The sequence below is a fragment of the Macaca mulatta genome, chromosome 14 (assembly GCF_049350105.2).
Source record: "Macaca mulatta isolate MMU2019108-1 chromosome 14, T2T-MMU8v2.0, whole genome shotgun sequence".
NCBI classification, from domain to species: Eukaryota; Metazoa; Chordata; class Mammalia; order Primates; family Cercopithecidae; genus Macaca; species Macaca mulatta.
The window spans coordinates 51,746,218-51,759,380 of record NC_133419.1 but is presented as its reverse complement, the minus strand read 5'-3'; the positions used below and the strand labels follow the sequence as shown (position 1 = coordinate 51,759,380).

Here is a 13,163-nt window from a genome sequence, read left to right as displayed (position 1 = left end):
CAACTTGCTAGTCACTCTTTCATGTTAATGTAACATTCTACATGCTCATCTTCTGCCTGGGAAATACGTATCAATACCCTTACTCACCCATTGGGATTCAAGTCATATATTACCTCCTCTGTGATGCCTTCCTAGAATCTCCTACACAGTTGTTCCTCTGTGTGCCCACAATACTTTCTATTGACTTTTCCTGTAGCAGTTACATTTTATTGTGTTTATCATTTTTTGCCTTTTTTTTTTTTTTTTGAGACTGAATCTTGCTCTATCGCCCAGGCTGGGGTGTACCAGCACGATCTTGGCTCACTGCAACCTCCGTCTCCCGGGTTCAGGTGACTCTTGTGCCTCAGCCTCCTGAGTAGCTGGGATTACAGGTGTCTGCCACCACACCCGGCTAATTTTTGTATTTTTAGTAGAGACAAGGTTTCACTATGTTGGCCAGGCTGGTCTTGAACTCTTGACCTCAAGTGATCCACCCACCTTGGTCTCCCAAAGTGCTGGGATTACAGGAGTGAGCCACCACCCTCGGCCTTTTTTGCCATCTTGATCAATGCTGTCCAACAGGAAGATAATACAAGTCACAAATAATTTATTTTTATTGTTTTTTAGAAAGAGTCTTGCTCTGTTCCCCAGGTTGTAATGCAGTGGTATGATCATAGCTCACTGTAACCTCAAACTCCTGGGCTCAAGTGATCCTCCTGACTCAGCCTTCCGAGTAGCTAGGATTATAGGCATATGTTACCATTCCTGGCTAACAGCCACATATAATTTTAACTTTTCTAGTAGGCACATAAAAAATGTAAAAAACCAGATGAAAATAATTTTAATTTTATATATATATATAAATAACTGGCTGCTCTAAGAAATACCATAATAGAATGATTGAATGGCTTTGTTTATGGAGAAACTGTAATCTGTGCACTGTTCTCTATTTTGGATAACTGGAGATTAGCAAATGAGTCAAATGTTTTATTTCCTTAGAGTCATGCCTTTGTAGACACTGACAAGGTTTTTTACACATAGGTGTGGTTGGCTGTGTGAAGTTCTCCCAGTCTAGGGCCTTTCTTTGCAAATCTACCCAGGAGGAGGCCTTACCTTAGAAGCCCAAGGGTGTGCTGATAGAGACTTTAGAGACTTTAGGTGCTATTCTCAAGAAGCACCCCGCAAAGAACAGGGCAAGTCAGAGTCTGGGGCTTACACCTTGGACATGCTATGACCTTAGATAAAATATGTCAAATTAGTCATTCTCATTTCTGGGCATCTGTGGCAGCTCTGTTCTGACTCATGTGCAAAGGGAGTAAATCCCTAAGAAAGAAAGAAAAAGAAAAGAAGACAGGAAAAAGAAGAATAATTTCCAGAGTTCTGTACAGTTACTATTGCTCCCAAATGAACTCCAAACCATGGCAATGCTACCCACAAAAGACAGGCAGAACAATGACCATCTAATGAGATGTGGAAATAAATTGGCCAACAAGCTACTTTCTTTTCACAATGATGCTTGGGAAATTGACAACAGATGGTATCTAAAACGTGTTACAAATACTGTGCCTCTTCTTTCCAAGACCTGGGAGCTCAGTAATACCAGGGCACTTTTAACAATAAACGTCTAGAGGAGATAGTTGAGAACCAGAAAGTCAATAGTCAAGACACAAAGAATAATTTAGAAGATCGAAGGACATAGCAGCTCCATTTTTGTTCCACTTAGATTAAACTTGTAGAATATCTGAGGGTCAGAGCACTCCCTTTTAGATGAAAACCAAACTTATTTCACACATCTCTGAAACACCCAGAACAGATACTGAGGAAATGAAGCCACAGGAACCTGTGTGTACTTGCCTAGACAGGCAATCGATGTACTGGTGGAAATGTTAAAACCTTAATAGACCTTAACAGGATTTTTTGTTTTTGTTTTTACTAACAGGCTTTAAAAATATTTTTAAAGTGGACCTATTCTGGAAGCATCTTTGGGTGCAGGGCAAGGCATATATCATAAAATGAACTATAGAGAATACTGCTCTCATTAAAATTTAGTTCACTTGGGAAAAGTTGCCTGTAACTCTGTCTATGCTGAGAGTGAACATCTCTGGTGCATTCTAGACAGCTATGATGGGTTTTCTACAGCAACTACAAAGAAAGTTGTATTCTCATTAGTTTTATCAAAACAAATATTTTTAATGTACTATAGTTACTTTTAAATAGTTTATATTTTCTATTGTCATGCAATCTGTAAAGTAAAGCATGGTGAAAAGAAGGATTAATTTGGTGAATTCCGTGAGGGGTGTGTATATAAGATTCTGGGCCAGGCGTGGTGGCTCACGCCTGTAATCCCAGCACTTTGGGAGGCCAAGGTGGGTGAATCACGAGGTCAGAAGTTCGAGACCAGCTTGGCCAACAAGGCAAAACCCTATTTCTACCAAAAATACAAAAATTAGCCGGGCGTGGTGGCGGGTGCCTCTAATTCCAGCTACTTGGGAGGCTGAAGCAGGAGAATCGCTTGAACCCAGGAAGGTAGAGGTTACAGTGAGCCGAGATTGCATCACTGCATTCCAGCCTGAGAGACAGAACAAGAACAAGACTCCGTCTCAAAAAAAAAAAAAGGCTGAAGGCTGGGCACGGTGGCTCACATCTGTAATCCCAGCACTTTGGGAGGCCAAGGCGGGCAGATCACAAGGTCAAGAGAGTGGTGGTGAGTGCCTGTAGTCCCAGCTACTTGGCAGGCTGAGACAGGAGAATGGCATGAACCCAAGAGGCAGAGCTTGCAGTGAGCCGAGATTGCACCACTGCACTCCAGCCTGGTGACAGAGTGAGACTCCGTCTCAAAAAAAAAAAGATTGTGTATTACTCATTGTGAGGAATACAAAGATGTATAATGACAAGACATAATGACTTGGTCTGGTTTTGGAAGAGGCAAATGTAGCATGAGTAGAAAGATAATGGGGCTTGCCATCAAATCGATCTAGATTTTAATCCCACTTCTGCCACCTAACAGCTATATGTCTTTAGACAAGTTACTTGTCTCACTGAGCCTCAAGCTTGTCTTCTATAGAATTTAGATGAATAGATGAATACTTGCATAGGGTTGCTGTGAGGATAAAGTGAAGACTTCATCATAACTATACTGAATAAGACATTCCCACAAAAAAATATGTGTTAGAAAATGATACATGCCAGAAGAAAAGTGTTTCCTCAGAGCAGTATTTGCATAAAAATGCTTGAACTTGTTTTTTGTTTCTAAAAAGTTATGAAATTCTGAGAGTCATAATAGCCACGTTATGGCCAATATGCTAACCACGTTAAGGGTAGCATATTGGTTTTGGTTTTTATTCCTATATATTTTCTCAATGATATATAGTATCTCAGTGATATATAGTGTCTCCCTTTAGGCTAGAAATTATAATAGTACATTTTTGGCTTGATGTAATTTACCTTCATTTACAAGATATTGTTTTTATAGCATGGATCAAAAGCATGAAGAGTTGTTTCATGTTTGGATAAAATTATAATGCAGTTGATACCAATCAATATTTGGCAGCCCAATTTTCAGGGATCTTGTTGAATAAAGATGGGAAAGGCAGATGAATGAATGATTGATGTCATTACATTTTTCTAGTTTAAACTCTGGTGCAAAATCTTTCACTGCCTTTTATTTAATTACTCACTTTTTGTAGATTTGTTAATTCTCTGAATTCATTTAAGAATGATGGTATATTATGGAAGATTCAAGTCATACAACATGTCCTACCCATGAAATTGTACCATCTTGGAGAGTGATCTATTTTTTTAAAAATCTTCCTCCAGAAAGCACTCTGTCCATTTGTGTGGGTCTGCTGGAGGTACACATTTCATACACATTGACTTGAATCAAATGAGATCCCTTTATGCTCTCAAGTGTACAGCTATTTTTGAGAATCATTTATTAAGTGATTACTTACTATTTATATCATGTTTTCCTCAGAACTAAGTACTACTTTGCTTTTGTACTTATATCAATTGTTAAAATTAAGACGTATGCACAAACAACGAAAAATTTATGAAGTATTTTCTGGAAATAGTGCCTATTTTCTATAGTGATATTACCCTATCAGTACTGATAAACCTCATCAGTGGTTAACTTAACTACACGTGTTCTAAGATGCTCCCGAATCCCCCATGCTGAGTTACATCTTCTTTCTAGGTATTCCCTCATCCTGTATTACACTGGCATTGTTTACGTCTGTCTCTCCATTAAACCCTATGTTCTGTGGAATACTGTCCTATTCAAGTTTATATGCTTAGTGTAGTGACAAGCACTTTAAATAAAGGCATTTACCTGATTTAAACAATTTTTAATGACTAAATTAATAAATATGAATACTGTAATCTTTGTTTTGTTGCTTGTGTTCTTTTACAGGTTAGAATTTGGTCCAAAGTTCTTACGTTTGTTTTGGGAGACTATTTTGACCCACTTCTAAGAAGTGTTTCACCTGATCCTGGCTATTTATGAATTTGGCTATTGGACTGGATGGGTTCCAGGCATACAATGTCTTGCCTCAAGTAGGAGAATGTGACATCCCTGAGGGTAAGAAAGTGTGTTAGCTTTGTGTTCTGTGCCCTCCTCCAGAAATGACAGTACTTGGTGCAAGACTGTGAGCTCATCGAGGCAGAAGCCATGGCATTCAAATTAGTTTCCTGAGCCAGAACTTAACATCTGCCACAAAGTAGGCAGCTCAGTGAGCTTTTGTAGTTTCCAACTGGATGCAGCACTATAACTGCTTTTAGCTACTAACAGGGCCAGGCACTGAAACAAGCTGTAAATCCCCACCGAAAAATCACTCTGAGCCATCCTGGCCCATCCCTAAATACCAACCTGTGCATGCTATTCACCTTGCCAAGAGTGTTCACTCATTTTTGCTTCTCACAAATCCTTTATTTTCTTCCTATGGCTTGCCTGTTTTGAATGACAGCTAAATCCTAATGCCGACTGTTTATACAATGGAGTCCCACGGAGCCCAAAGGTTGTGGTAATATTATTACAGAATTCTTATGATCCTTTTATTATTTTTTAAAATGAACTGTATGAGTCTGGTAATACTATTAAGTGTCCGGCTCGATGAATTTTTCCATGTGTACACAGCCCGGAACGACCACCAGGATCAACACGCAATGTTTCCAGCTTTCTATAGGTTCCCTCGTGCCCCCACCCCTCAGAAGTAAACGTTATTCTAACTCCTGTCACTACCGGTAAGTTTTGTAGGGTATTATTTTGGAGGAAGTGGAAGATGGAATGAATGGGCCCACAGTGCCTTGCGGCTGGATGAGACCCGTGGAGGCTCCAGGGGTCCACAGAGCTCTCCGCTCTCACCGACCCGGGCCACACCTGCCAAGCTGGTAGTTCTCCGAACGGATCCCTCACGCCCAGCATTGGCTGCAGGGCCCCCAGGCCCCACCATAATAGCGCTAAGCACGCCACAACTGCAGCCCCGCTGTCTCCCGCGCGGGCCTCGCCGCCTGCTCCCAACTTTAGGGGTTGGCGCCCCTCCCGCGCGACGGACAGCCGGGCGTGGCCCTGGGCGCGACCCGACTGGACGCCAGCAGCCGGCGGGGGCGCTCCAGGACTCGGGATGTGGGGCGCGGGCCCATTGGCTGAGCATTCCCCCGCGAGCTGGCCGGCCGTAGGGCCCACCTCCCGGCCCTCCCTCCGCACCCCCATTGGCCGTTCGCGTTCCGCTGGCGTCCGCTCCTGCCCCGCTCCCGCCCGGAGGGAAACCGGGTTGGGGGTGGGAAGCTAAAGCAGGGAGGAGGATGAGTGGTCCTCCTGCTAAGGGTGTGCGCGAGAGCCAATCAGAAGCGGATGTGGAAAAGAGGCGCCGCGCCAGCCACTCACATCGCGAGGTGCGGTCGGGGCCGGCTGACGCGAGTGAGGGCCTCAGCCAATGGACGTGCCACTGCCCGTCCGCTCTTCAGCAGCCGGTCGGGGGCGGTGGAAAAGCGAGTGAAGAGAGCGCGACGGCGGCGGCGGCGGCGCAGCTATCGCTGGACAGCCAGTGGGAGAGCGAGGTCTGAGCCTCTGCGTCTAGGTGAGAGGCGGGTGCGCCAACGGGAGCGGCCGGGCTGCGGGCTCCTCCTCGCCTGGCTGGGGCAGCGGCTGCGGGAGCCGGGGCTGCAGGCCGGGCCGAGGTGGGGGCGACGACCAGCCGTCCCGCCCCCGCCCCCGCCCGGGTACGCCCAGAAGTGAGGGCGCCTGCCTCTGCGCGGGTGGTCTCTGCGCCGTTTGGCCCCGCCACCGCCCTTCACGGGGCCGGGACCGCGAGGGGGACGTACGGTGGGGCCTGGTTTGTAGCCGCGGAGCCCGGGGGGCCGCCTGGGGTAGGAGGCCGCGTAGAGGTGGCGAAGGTGGGGCGGGGTAGTTAACCGAGCAGCGGGCTCGCGTGCTTGCTGGAGGGTGGCGGCAAAGGGAGGCCTGTGATTGCAGGATTTCGGGTCTGGGGAGGAGGAAAGTGGTGGGAAATAAGGTGATGCTCTGAAAAGGGTGCTCAGAGAGAAGGCACGGGGCCCGGGAGTCTGGTTGGCCTCTTAGAAGTAAGCATTGATAGGGCTTGGGGGGAGATCAGCTGGGAGTGAAGGGAGGACGGGCTTGGGGTTTGAAGGTGAAGGTTTCTGAAGAACTGGGGACACGTGGATCTGGAGTAAGAGGCACCTACTGAAACCGGAAGGTGGCCGCGAGAAGGTTTTATGTGAGGTGTGGACGGGAGGCTGTTGGACTAGAAGGCATTAGTTGGTCTGTTAGGACAAAGTATACTAGCAGCAAACGCGGTAGATTTATGTGTGGTAGGTGAAGGTTGTGAATCTTTTATGAGTAGTTGAGCAAGAACAGTTGTCTGATTCTGCAGTGTGGGAGAGTAGAGGTCTCAGGTAGTGTCTTGGTTAGGTTTGAAGGTTAATTTACTGCTAGTCGAGGGCCAAACACTGAAAAGTTTTTAATTCTCACTACCGGGGCTGATCCTCCTCCTGCACTCCACCCCTCCTGCCATCCCTGTGACAGTCCATCTCTTTGTTTTGCCTCAGCAGCACAAAAACTCACTCCCTCCGAAGTAATGGCATACATATTGTTTGCTTTTGGCTGCATGGCAGTCAGGAATCCCTTAATTCTTTATATTTAAAAAAAAGTGCTGGTTTAAAGACAACATCAGAAGATACTCTCAGAAAAACTGCCCTCCAGGGGAGTTTCTCAACTGTCATGTTGGGCATGTGTAATATAACATAAAAATGATGCAAGATCTCTCACAGTAACACAAGTGAGAATTAACGTATAAGTACAATCCTGATGTCTTTTTTTCAAATTAATTAAAAAAGTAAACAGAAACAGGGTTTGCTGTCTCCCAGGCTGGAGTGCATTAGCGAGATCATAGCTCGTTCCAGCCTCAAACTTCTGGGCCCAAGAGATCTTCCCAGCGTGGCCTCTCAAAGTCTTGGGATTACGGGGGTGAGCCACTCTGCCCAGGCCCCGTTATTCCATACATTTTCCATAAAATTATAAATTTATTTATTTATTTATTTAATAAATTTTTTTTTGTGTGTGAGACAAAGTCTCGTTTTGTCGTCCAGGCTGAAGTGCAGTGACGTGATCTTGGCTCACTGCAACCTCGGCCTCCCGGGTTCAAGTGATCAGCTCCTGCCTCAGCCTCTCGAGTAGTTGGGACTGCAGGCACATGCCACCACACCGGCTAATTTTTGTATTTTTGGTAGAGACGGGGTTTCACCATATTGGCCAGGCTGGTCTCGAACTCCTGACTTCAAGTCATCTATCCGCCTTGGCCTCCCAAAGTGCTGGGATTACAGGCGTAAGCCACGGCGCCGGCCAAAATTATTCCATAAATTTATCCATAAAAATTCCATATAAATTTTCTGGAGTTCGATTGTGTATTAGGCTTGTTGGGAAATTTATCACCCTTGTGAAGAATTTTGTAGTTAAGTAAATTCAGTTTTGTTTTTTTTTTCACTCAGGAAAGACATAGTATGTATGCATCTCTGCTATTCTATATGAAGCTTTTGGAATTTTTATTTATGGGGTGTGGATAGAGGCTGGAGGCAGAGACTGAGGTCAGAGAAGAAGTAGTAGAAAAGAAGGTGGCCCACTACCATATTTCCAGTGTATTTAAATGGGAGATAGAGTTTCTGTTTGAGGATGGGACAAAAGGTTTGTGAAGAGTTAGAGAGTCAAGGACAGAAGCCAAAGAGAGCATTTGTTGTGTAACATGTTTCCTTGTTAACGAGATCAGCAAAGCATTTTAACTAATGGACCATTATTTATGATCTAGAAACAATTTTGTGAAAGTGATTTCTTAGTGATGCTATTTCCTGTGATCACATTTGCCCTTAGTATAACAATACCTAAGTGCTGAGGCGACTTGGAGTAGAATAGTAATCTGAGTGGTGTGGAGTGAATCAGGGAAGGTTTCCTGAAAGAGGTGAGTTTTGAGCCATCACTAGAAGTTGTGAACCAGAAGTTGGGATGTGGGTTATTAGAAGACATGAGGATGACATTCCGGGAGTTTGTACTTGGTATAAGCAACTATGGACAAGAGTGACAAATTAAAAATGGTAATTGAAGATTTGAATGAAGATTTAAGGGTTTGGAAATCAAGTAAGTCTATGTTGCAGCTTAGCTGATAAATAATTTTTTTATGTTGGTTAGGAGAGAAAATTAACAGTTAATGGATTGGAGATAGGTAATACAGGAAAGAGCATAAAAATATTATTTGATAGTTATAGGAGAATGAAGTGAAAGTAAGGTTATTGAGAGATAGGTTTAACGGTCAAACATATATCATAATCGAAAACATTTTTGAGTCCTGTGCTAGAGTGTATTGATAATAGCAAAATTTATTGGGTGCTACTTTGTGGCCGACACTGTTTTGAACCTTCCAAATATTTATTATATCATCTTCTGATTATCTGTATTTTATAGATGAGGGAGATAAGGCTCAGAGAGATATAACTTGACCAAGCTCACACAGCTAGGAAGGGACAGGTCAGGATTGGCAGAATCAGTCAGTAAACGTTAATTGAGCATCTGCTTGATGCCAGGCACTGTACTAAGTGCTGGGTATTCAACGTTGACAAGAAAATTCAAGTCAGACCTTATCTATTTTCTAGAGATTGTCAGTTTATGTAAGAAGAGCCAGTGAAGAAAGAAAAAGATTAGTTGGAGAGATTTCTATAGATACTGAGGAATACACTAGAGAAACCTGGGATAGAGTTTTAAAGAGGAGGTGGTTAGCAACAAAATATATAGCTGAGAGATTCAGAACAATTGAGAAGAAACCATTGAGTTAAGTAAGAAAAAAAGTTATGTGAATTTAGTCACAAGAAAGCTGGAATAAAGATATTAATGGTTGGGTTGGTAGTTAATTGTGTTTAGTGGCAGGTACTGTATACAAACTTAAATGTTTTCACAGTTATGGTCAGATTCATAGGAAAGATAATGGTATGGCCCTTTGTAATGTTTTAATCTTTGACTGGAAAGATCATGGATGCTTTAAAATGCTTGTACTTTTTAGTATTTTTTCAAATTTTAAAAAATGAGTGAGGCTGAGGCAGGTAGACCGCTTGAGCTAAAGAGGTCAAGAGCAGCCTGGGCAACATGGCAAAACTCCTCTCTACCAAAAAAAAAAAAAAAAAAATTAGTTGGGCAAGGTGGTGTGCGCACCTGTAATCCCAACTACTTGGGGGGCTGAGGTGGGAGCCTGGGAGGTTGAGGCTGCAGTGAGCCTTGATCATGCCACTGTATTCCAGCCTAAGTGACAAAGTGAGATCCTGTCTAAAAAAAAAATAAAATAAAATAAAGAGTGAGCATTATTTTTATAATTAGTGGGGACAAGCATTCAACTGAAATGAGTGAATAGTCAGGAAAATGTGGGTTGGCTAGTCTGAACTTGGGGTAGGAGAGAAGATAGTCTTATTTCAGTCCCTACTCCGTAAGAGCCACCTTGGTAGGTGTGTTCCCATCTTGGAAATGACTGGATTGTCACTGATGGAAACTGAAACTGTATGTACTGAAAGATGGTATTTGCTTAATCTGAAGGATCCAGTTACTAACTAACACACCCGAATGGTGGAGATACAGTCTTGGCTTTCCTGAACATTTGTTTTCTTAAGAGTTTAATACATGAATTTAAAGTTTAAAAAAACCCAACAAACCACTGATAGAATTGTGTCATTTTAACTGTTTCTTTTGGCTTTATATCCTTCTTCTTCCTACACATTAGTTCTATAGTTCCTCTCATCAGTGGGTTTGTAATAGGCTTAGAGTTTCAGTTCAGTAAGACAAAATGAAAGTGCTGGATTTAGATAGAGCTGATCAACTTAAACACTTATAACTTCACCATTGTTTTGGTTCTCAATTGAAGGGTGGAAACAGACTTCAAGAAAATAAGCTTTTCGTATTCAAAGAATGATACCCAAACTAGTAGGATTTGCCCTAGGATCAATACAGACTTATGATAGTCTCCTAAACAGAGAGGAAAGAGTTGCGTAAATTAATCTAGCTTTTAGTTTAATTTCACTTAGCCCATAGGGATTCTGAGAAGAAATGATATTAATGTGATTCCTATTTCATCTAGGCACTGTACCATAATCCTTCAATAAATTATCACATTTGATTCTCATATAATTTCTCTAAAATGTGAATACCATATTACAGATGAGGAGAATGAGACTCAGAGAAGTTAGTAACTTTCCAAAGTTGGAGAGTTAAAGGGACATGGCTAGGATTCAAACCTTTCTTTGTCTAACTCCAAAACTCATGCTTGTGAAACTAGTAGCAAAGAGGACTGATTTATACCTTCAATTGAAAAAAAAATGCCACAAGCCTTAGGTGTTTAGTAACTATTTGTTACCTTAGAAGGTGAGACTCTTGCTCTCAGCGTTTGTGCTCTTTGACACTGCCTGTAAATAAATGACAGTGATTTTTTGGTGTCTCATAGGATATCTTATATTTTCTTGCTTTAGAGATGGATGTTTTCCATCTCTAAATTCATATTTTAGAATTTTTTGAAGATGTCTTGTCTGTATTTACTTCAAAATATTTGTGAAATGGATACTATGTCTTAAATGTATCTCAAAATTGATGAAGCCTGGCATATACATATAGTTTTCACACATAAGTATCTTACCAATTTGTTGTGCACTTTTTCTTCCTAGGCTTCCCCATCTTATCCTATTATTTAAAAAAAATGATTTAATAAATAATTGAAATGTATACTACCAATAAAATAACTAATTATCTTTTGTTAGTTAACATTATAGTGTAGAGAAAAGCGTTATGATGGAGAAAATTCAAATTGGGTCGGGCGCAGTGGCTCACGCCTGTAATTCCAGCACTTTGGGAGACCGAGGTGGGCGGATCATAAGGTCAGGAGTTCGAGACCAGCCTGGCCAATATGGTGAAAACTCCATCTCTAGTAAAAATATAAAAATTAGCCAGGCGTGGTGGCACCCACCTATAGTCCCAGCTACTCGGGAGGCTAAGGCAGAATTGCCTGAACCTGGGAGGCAGAGGTTGCAGTGAACCAAGATTGCGCCACTGCACTCCATCCTGGATGACAGAACGAGACTCTGTCTCAAAAAAAAAGAAAGAAAAAGAAAGAAAGAAAATTCAAATTGAACTGTGAATCGGTAGATCTGAGCTTTAATTTTTGTTTTGTTAGCTACTTGAAGTGTAACTTTAGGCAAGTCACTTCCCCTCTATGGGCTTTAGTTTCTTCATCTGTAAAATGGAGGGGAGAAGAAATTTTAAACCCGTCTGCCTTGAATGGGTTGTATGCCTTCTTTCTAATTAAAAACATAGATGCCTTAGATGTCTTTCTTAAAAACCGTATTACTGCATTTTACAGTATTTTCTTTTCTCTTCATCTTCCTTCTTTCCCTTCTTAATTTATTAGAGAGGATAAATTATTTTTGGTATCCTACATTTACCAGGACAGCATATCTTAGGAAGTAGGGACCCAGAAAATAATGAATGAATATATGTTTTATTTGAGCTAATGAAAAATTATTTAAATAAAGTACCGTCAAAAAGATGTTGAAGTTTCATTGAAAAGTAGTTCTACCTAAAGAATGAAATGTGTTTTAGTAAAGTTCAATTTGTCTACTCTGTATTGGATAGATGTACAAAGAAGAAAACCCTTGAACTTGTGTTTAAGAAGCCCTCTAGTAAGAGAAGCAAACTTCTGTAAACTTTGTATTATGGAAAATCGACAGCGATAATACACACATCACCAACTTTTAAGAGTTACCAACTTGTGGTCAGTCTTGCTTCATCCATACCTCCACCCACTTCCCTCTTTATTTTGAAGCAAATCCCTAGACTTTTTTTTTTTTAACCAGTTATTACCATGCAGTGTGATAAGTATAATAATAGACATGTTAATCCAAGTGAGGTGCAAATTTGTTCATATAAATGTATTTTGGACGAGCGTTATACTGTTCTGGGCACGAGAAATTAGATATAGTAAGCTACTGTAGGGCAGGGATAATATAATTGAAGAGACTATGTACATATGTGAAACAGAATGTAGCAACACTGAATCATGTGCCAAAATTGGTGGTGGAGACTCTTAAGTGGGAACTGACATTATTTTAGAATGAAAGTAGAACTTAAACAAGTGGCAATAGAGAGAAAGAACATTTAGGAGTAAGGTGAGGGTAATCACGTGGATAAAGCATGCACTTAGAAAATCTAACTTTGGCTTCATAGAATAAGTTATATCTAACTCTGTATCTCTCTCTCTTTATCTTGTAGACCACTACAACATGTAATTGGCATAGTGTAGATGTTACATCAGAACTTGAACTAAGCCAATTGCTGTAGTAGAAATTAGGACACACTCCTTTGTGAATATATCTCTGTTTGTGGTTAATTTTTTGGCACATTCTGTTAAAAAGCCTTCTAAATATCTTAATACCACATGTATTAATGGATCCATTCTTGTTAGAATGTTTGTGGGTTTGTGCCATCAGCTTTGGTGTGCAGTTGTGTGTGTGTGTGTGTGTGTGTGTGTGTGTGTGTGTTTAATTTAAATGTTAACTATTTGACAATTTTAAGATTTTTTGAAATACCTAGTTTAGATCATTCTTGTCTTACATGAAATTTTTTCCAGAAAAGTTGGCATGACATTTCATGAGAA

At 41.5% G+C, this 13,163-nt stretch overlaps 1 protein-coding gene and 1 long non-coding RNA gene across 3 annotated transcripts in view; both read left to right on the top strand.

Moving 5' to 3' along the window:
• The window catches only part of LOC144334283 (uncharacterized), a 57,127-nt gene extending 52,320 nt beyond the window's left edge, over positions 1 to 4,807 (top strand). The window contains exon 3 of the long non-coding RNA XR_013403985.1: positions 4,388 to 4,807. This is a non-coding gene — a long non-coding RNA (uncharacterized LOC144334283). The remainder of the gene's footprint in view (positions 1 to 4,387) is intronic.
• A 1,153-nt stretch (positions 4,808 to 5,960) lies between these two features.
• The window catches only part of FAR1 (fatty acyl-CoA reductase 1), a 64,089-nt gene continuing 56,886 nt past the window's right edge, over positions 5,961 to 13,163 (top strand). For both annotated transcript variants that reach the window (XM_001093916.5, XM_015114815.3), the window contains exon 1: positions 5,961 to 6,053. The gene's annotated coding sequence lies outside the window, so the exon portion shown is untranslated. The remainder of the gene's footprint in view (positions 6,054 to 13,163) is intronic.